This window comes from Nothoprocta perdicaria, unplaced genomic scaffold (genome assembly GCF_003342845.1).
Source record: "Nothoprocta perdicaria isolate Ctin4 unplaced genomic scaffold, notPer1 scaffold_18, whole genome shotgun sequence".
In the NCBI taxonomy this organism is placed as follows: domain Eukaryota; kingdom Metazoa; phylum Chordata; class Aves; order Tinamiformes; family Tinamidae; genus Nothoprocta; species Nothoprocta perdicaria.
This window is the reverse complement of record NW_020454982.1, coordinates 5,762,861-5,770,534: the sequence shown is the minus strand read 5'-3', so window position 1 is coordinate 5,770,534 and position 7,674 is coordinate 5,762,861.

Genomic DNA, 7,674 nt, shown 5'->3' with positions numbered 1-7,674 from the left:
CTCAGCTGGAATGACAGATACTCTGTTTGCTAGACTGTGATGTTCTCTTTATAGGGGAACGAGTGTCTGTAGTTTATACACACGTACGCTATGTGAGTAGAGAGGGACTTGGAAAGTTCACAAGCAAAATTATTATTTATTGTTTCAAAAAGAGAGTGGTTTATCACAGAAGTACTGATATAGGCTCAACCACAGCATCTTATGCAATACAGAGAGTGCTTGTTATTCTGTAAACTCAGGACTGGGGCAACTCTGTGCTCAGAGAAAACGCTGGTTCCCCCAAACAGGCCTTTCTTCTTTATATGGCATTTGGGGTGTAAAACCGAGTTTTACAACTGCTACGCTCTTTACCTAACTCCTTTGAAATTAACCTTTAAGGTTAATAAAAGGTTTTCAAGGCAGGATATCAGGAAGCACCTCAGTCCTTATCCAACACCAGGAAATCCTTGGGGAATCAGATGGCAAAGCCTGCACGGGCAGCACGACACAGCAGCCTGCGTCCGCCTTCCTCCCCCGGTGCAGACCTGTCACCTCGGCACCACTCATCCTTCGCATCAGAGCCGGGATCAAAAGATCCGAGGCTGCTCCCAAATCCCATTTCTCCTGCAAGACGGTACTTTGTTCTGTCACTTCCCCACTGAGTCTATCCCCTTATTTTATGCCTCCCAGCGTGTGTGGCTGCACCCCAAGATCAAACACCCATGCTTGATTTTCTTTCACAGATCTTGAATCGCAGCGTTACACTTTAATAGGAACCTCAACATACTTAATCCTTTTAAAGCTGCCACAGTAATGCCCCCAAATGCATTAAATTCCACCCTAATCACAAAACACAAAGTATTTCTCCGGATGGACAGTGCCCAGGCTGTTCTGACCACATGCCGATCCATCTAGCAGCTAAAGTTACGCAGGCTGTGTACAGTTGCTAGCTGGAAGCCCAAGGTTACAGGGCTGAAGAGTCCTCCGTCATAAATTTTGCTCAGGACGTGACCGATCTGCTCCCAGGTTTTCAAGAAGGCTCCCTCATTCTCCAAGAATTCTCACCGCAAGTGATGCAGGGGCCAGTGCTGCTGAGCTCTAACTGAGGGCCAATTTGTGCTGCGGCCCGAGGGGAGGCCGGGCACACGGCACGCAGCGGCGCGCGGTGCCAGGCTGAGTGGCGGCACGCAGACACGCGCTGGCACCGCGCGGCCCCCACAAGCCGCCGCTCGCCTCTTGCCAATCCCTCGCTTCCCACATATCTGCGATGGCTCTGAAGTCTTTCTATTAATGAAGAAGTCAAATCTCAGGCTTCGGCCAGGCCTGTGCACGAATGGGGAAGGAACAACCTCTCCCCAGACTTTCAGAGCAGAAAGGGCACTTTTGGAGAGGGCCCTTTGCAGCCTGATGTGTGAGCTTGGCAGCTCCACTGCACACTTAGGCCGACTGCTACTGCAGAAGAGCCCTTGGAGAAAATGATCCAGCTATGGGGGTTGTGAGGAAGAGCAGGAACACTGCTTGCCTGGTGAGTCTTATTCACAAGAATTTCAGGTTTCAGTAGCAACTTCTCCTCAGACATGTGCAGTAGGGCCTGGGCCTGGATCAGAGAGGAGGGGGCCCTGCCTTGGCCCTGCCAAGGGCTTGGTCTGGTAGCATCTTCTGGGTACGTTACTACTGATCTCCCTTTGGCCATTGAGATCTAAGACACTGATAACATTTCAGTCTCTCCTGGCCACAGTCTTCTAATGAGCAAAAGGATTTAATCTGCCAGAAATCTTACAGCTTAAAATAACAGGACCATTTACACACCATAGACCACTGCACAGGGAAAATCAGTGGCACTCACAGCTGTTGTAGGACCTCCCAACAAGACACTACAACATTCTCTTCCTTGAAAGATTAGATTCCCTAGGACTAACAGGATTGAAAGGACTAAAGGACCCCTCAATGGGCACACGAGGGGACCAGGACAGCAAGAGGTGAACCTCCCCAAGTTGTTTCCCCCCTCTCTTGGATTACACCGCAGTAGAAGGGGCCACACCAGGCAGTCCCACTGGCGTCCCACCACTGCAAGACAAACGTCATGGGATGTTCCAACACAAACACGCGCTGCTGGCTCAGAAATGAGACACAACCAAGATTGTGCGTTTGGAACTTGGTTAATAATTCTTGAATGGAACACAGCCCAACTCAACCTCCCTTCGCTGTAGTTACTCCGCGGGAGTAAACACAAGCTTAGTTTTGCTGCCAATGTTGGCAGATGTAACTAAATAAATAGGCAAGGGAAGTCTATTTGACCATTTCTTCATGTTCACTTTTCAAACAAAAACTATACCTTATTTCACAGTAAAAAGTATTCATAGATATCACATGATCCGAGGACTCCTGAGTTTTCAGGAGAGCTGGTATGCTTCATATAAACTAAAAAAGCAATTAATTACAGAAAATTATTTTAAGTAATTTACATTTCAACATCTACCATTTACTTCTTGACCAGGTTTTGATGCTAACATTCAGGAAACATAACTCATCCATAATATTTTCTATAAAGGCCAACAGCTGCAGCAAGGGGAGCAATAATTCATTTTGTTTTAAATATCATCACTGAACAATTATTTCCCAGCTTTGGAAAGACTCTTACAAGGTTTCAGTGCTCAAGAGATTTTTCTTTCCTCTCTTCCTAACTCAATTCAAAAGAAACCATAAAAGTCAACTAAGATCATCTTCTGAAGGGTGCCTACAACCATCCACTTACTGAGCTCCTCCTGGGTCTTATTACAGATCTCACAGAAAGACACAGAAGAACTTTCTGCTAATGAATTCTACTCTGAAGAACATTCCCATATGTCAAGAATCACATGCAAAAAAAAAAAAAAAAATCTTGTTACAGGCAAAATTTAGTATAAAACCTGGACCAAATTATTTACATTTAAAGTCATTAAAGAGTATAATATAGTGTTGGTACTTCTCACCCTCAACCAAGGCTTCTCATTTAGAACAACTAAGGTTAAGCTAAGCCAGGAGGAACTATTCAGCAGCCCAAGACACAGCTTTCTAAGGTAACCTAGAGGAGGACTTCACTTAGCTCTAGCCAGAACCTGCTTCCTTCTTACAACCTAAATAACCCATCTGGAGCAGGTAGGGGAAAGAGGGTTGCAAGAGATTTGGGGAGTGTTGCTTTAATTAGGTTGTTTGCAGAAACTTCATGGGCCATTCAACTTTCCAATCAACTTCCCCAAATTAAGTATGCACCACATTAAGCCTAAAATACCTTTAAAACAAGCCCAGATTAAATGCAGATTGCCTTCCACCCACCTCCTCCATGTGGCTCAAGCAAAGTCAACTTTTAATTTCATAACACAAAATATTTAATTTATGCTTTTCTTCATATGTCAATTTAACCTCCAGCACATAGCTTTGAAACCATGTAAGGATGTCTAAAACTTTCCATATGGCAACTGAATTGTGGCTTTTAATTGCACCAACTGGTATCATTCAAGGATAATTCCCTTGGAATCTAGCTTTCTGCTACAGCATTGGCCAATTCACTAATCTCATCACCATGGCACTAATACTTGCAGAGACTCTTTGAGTGTTAATATTCATATTGTAATTTACCCAAACCATAGCTGTCAAGACGTACTATGTGCACTCCTAATTAAATTATCTTGGTTTGTTGGCACCAAACTTCAACACTACAGAAGGTTCTGCTTCTCCCTCTCTCATACAAAGTTTTGCATTTTTATTTTAAATATCAGATACAGCGTACTCGATATATCAAAATATTTTTTCAGTTATACCAATATCTAAGACTGCCAAGCCTATCGTTTCTTTTAATCCTCAGAGTCAGTACAATTAATTAGCTACACAATACCTACACTAATGTACTTCAAAACATTTGAGTTAAAAAGATCTCCTAAAGTAGTCACCCAAGGAAAGTTTTAATTGATCCTGTCACCATATCAATAAGGCGACAGTCTGTCAAATGCCATTCTACCCATGAAATGACCCTGAAGTGGTGTTACAATTAAATCTTCCACTTAGCAGTCTTCAAAGCACAGTAGATACAGACCACTGGAGTCTCTTGGCTGGGTTTTACTATCTACGTTTTGGACACAAACCCCACACAATAATCCTTCCTAGGGCTACACACTTTCACAGGGTCACATCTGTGCACCCACACGCTCCAACAGTAGAGGGCTATGAAAGGTCTTGGCAGAAGGTTCCTTTGGGATTTTTATTAATAATATACTTATTATTATTATTAAAGAAAGGCCCTGCTGGAGGAGCATTGAGGCTGACAGGGCGCACTCTGCTCCCAGCCCCTTAATGTCACAGGCAGCTACAGGCAAAGGGCCCCACCTCAGAAGCAAGGAGGTGCCTCAGCACTGGGTTCCTCCCAGACCAGGCAGGCAGCTCTTAATGAATATCATTTGGGCTTGAAGAGGAGGATCAACAGCATCAAATGGCCCTTACAATAAAACTGGAAAGCTGAAGTCCTGTTTTTTTCCCTAACGTGATAACTTCCAACTTGGATCTGTGTGAACCGGTCAAAAATTAATTAAAAACAACAGATTTTTTTTAAAGCCCAAACTCTGATCTCAATGAGACATGCAAGCAAAAACGAGTAGAATTGCTTACGGCTTTGAAGATAAAAGTAAATTGAACTAAGCAAATGTCATATTTTAAAAATTTCCCCTCTAGCACAGAGCCACTTCTCAGTTAAATAAATAAAGATATATATATATACACACACACACACACGTATATTCACAAACACCGCTGATTTGCAGAAATAGTTTGTAGAAGTAAATACACCGAATAAATTAAAAGTTATTGAAGATAAGCCACACGGTGCCACAAAATGTGTCCTTCCCTCCAGCTGCAAGTTCACCCGTGAATAAGCAGTGAAAGAACCTCATTGCTCTGGCTCTAATGCATTTACAGCCTCAGCAGTTTCAACTGTCTTCGAGGATAGCCGAGGACCTCACACCTTCCACGGGTGCCTCAGAATCCCTGTTTCTGCAATCCCGGGCAGCAGAAGGGCAGGCTGCAGCCCGGCTGCCACCTCCACCACAGTTAAAGCACTTGGGGTAGAGCAGCTCCAGTTGGGCCGGTGCCACCAGCTTCCCGAGACGCCACCCCCAGGTGGGACACCTGAGGCGGGTGCACATAACCCCCTCACCCAGGGGGTCAGGGCTGTGAGACCCTTCCCAGGTGGCTGCCTAGCTTGGCAGGAACTTGCTGCCTCCCCAGGACCACAGCTGAGGAGGATCTGCTCCAACCAAGACCCTCCCAAAGCTTCAGGGAGGGAAGAGCTGTTACTTACTCGAGCCCTACCTGTGCAAACACCCCTTGAGTGTGTGACATAGAGCCCTCTCCCTGCTCCACACTAACTCCCGAGACATTCAAGTGTCAGAGAGCACAGACTAAACACTAGGATTTCCCCTCCAGTCCTAGCTACACAAATCCCTCTGAGCTTCAGCATCTTCTTCCCTAGATGAGAAAGTTAAGCCAAACATTTCAGAGTGTCTGTTCTTGAGGAAAACAGCCTTCCAGCTCCAACTGACACAGGATTTTTGGCTTTTATAGAGCAATATAAGTCAAATTTAACTATCACTTGCAAGTTCTAATCAAAATGATCCAAATCTTCAAAGTTGCAGACTTGGAAGCAACTGAGTGCTCTCCTCTCCCATCAAAAGGTCATTGGAAGTACATTGGATTGCACAAAAAAAGGCCTGAAGTACTAATGAAACCACCATCAACAATATTCCAGCGAAGGATTCCTCAGAGGAAAATTACTGCTAGCACTATTGTTTTTTTAAACTCACTGGATGTTTCTCTAAATCCAAATATCATTTTCATCAGTGTTTGATCTAACTATTTCTGCCATAAATCAAATGCAGCCATTATGATCTATTTCAGAGAGAGAGAGAAAAAAAAAAAAAAAAAAAAAGGTTTTAACGAGAAACCAAACTCTCAGCCACGGCACAATAAACCTGCACCACTCCACAGACCCTCACAAGCAACCAAGGGGTTTTATTGGGGTTTTAAACAGTAAGTGGAATAGCTCTTGTCTGATTCATGTGCAACAATATCTCGCTGTTTGGGAACACACAGTTGTCCCCTACGATGGCGTGTGACTGGTCAGTGGAAGTGACCAGTATTTCCACATCTTGAGGAGAATTCAAAATTCTTGGCTACAACTCACTGTGTAGCTTGCTGCAATTATACAAGAGATCAAAGAGAAAATCTTGAAAGGAAACAGTCTTGCAACCTCACTCATGGAGTCAATAGTTGTGACTCCAAAATCCGTGTCATATGTGCACACAGTACACATTTGGTTCCAATGCAGCATTAGAGATGTAGCCTTCCACATGACAAAAAGTTCATACTTTAAAGCTAACGTAGCTGTCACAGCATTCCTGTGACAGGATGACAAATAAACTAAGTCACCAGGCAGGCCGTATCCGCATGCAGATACCACCAGATGGATTAGGCAGTAAGTTGTCAATATTTTCAAACATTTTTAAATATCTGTCTCAGAATGTCAGTAAAAAGCCCCAGGGAAACAGTGTATTCAAGCACACTTAAACCTATTCACAGGTTTATAATGCAGGAAAAAGCACGGGCTAATTTTTAGGCAATAGTTCACTAATTGCTGAGCTTTCATGGGGAGGACACCTTGAGTGAGAAAAGAAATACTTAGACTGCCTGTCATTCTAGCTGAGCAGACCACGTGGAACTGAAGAGTTTTGTGAATAATGACTTTTTTTTTTTTTTTTCAGATAGCAAACTATCTCTGCAGAAAAAATTATGTTTCACAAAGCCAAGTCAGAAACTGTGACCTTTAGCTGCTGTATTTTAAACCCATGATTTTTTCCCCCGTTTAGTTTGCTCCATTTAGCTTTCTTTCCTGGAAAAATATATATGTGAAAGGTAGAGCACATATCTGAAAAGGCTGGCTCACAGAAATAGGAGTGATGGAAAAGACCTAAACACAGGCTTTTTACTCTCTCCATCTGCAACCCGCATGTATGTGCCACTTTTAAGGGCTTCTCTTTTGACAGAGTTTCTCCGAGTAAAACACAGTAAAAATGACTTCAACCAACCCTACTCGCAAGCTGAACATGCAGCAAAGAACGTGCTCACCGGCTACAAACACCGGTTTCTTAGGCGCTTTTCTTCCTCCCTCTTCCACCTTACTCCCCGAGACTACCAGACACTTCTCCTGCACTAAATGCAAGTCGGGTGGGATCTAAAGAGTCAGCGCCGGCTTCTCCCTTTCTGCGCAACTTGGGTGCGCTTGTGCGGAGCGCGGCGCTGCAGAATCCCCCTCGCGCAGCCCAAGTTGCTCCTTCGCGCTGGCCGCGGCCAGGGCAGCGCGGGCGCTGCGGGGCTCTCCCGCTGCCGATCCCATCTGCCCCGCGCTCGGGTTACTCCGCCTCTGATCCTGCTCCAAGGGCTTGATCCAGAGCTCGCTCGGGTCAATGGGAGGCTTTCGGTAAACACCGCTAAGCCCTGGATCATGCCCTAAAACACCGCGAGGACCAGATCTGAGGAGCGGGCAGTTTGTTTACCTCCCATCAGGCCTTTTTGTTTAAAGAGACAACATTAAAAGAAAAAAAAAATCAAAGAAAGAAAGAAGCAAATGGGGCGAAGCTCGCGGCGGGGGCGCGGGGCAGCGCGCGGGGA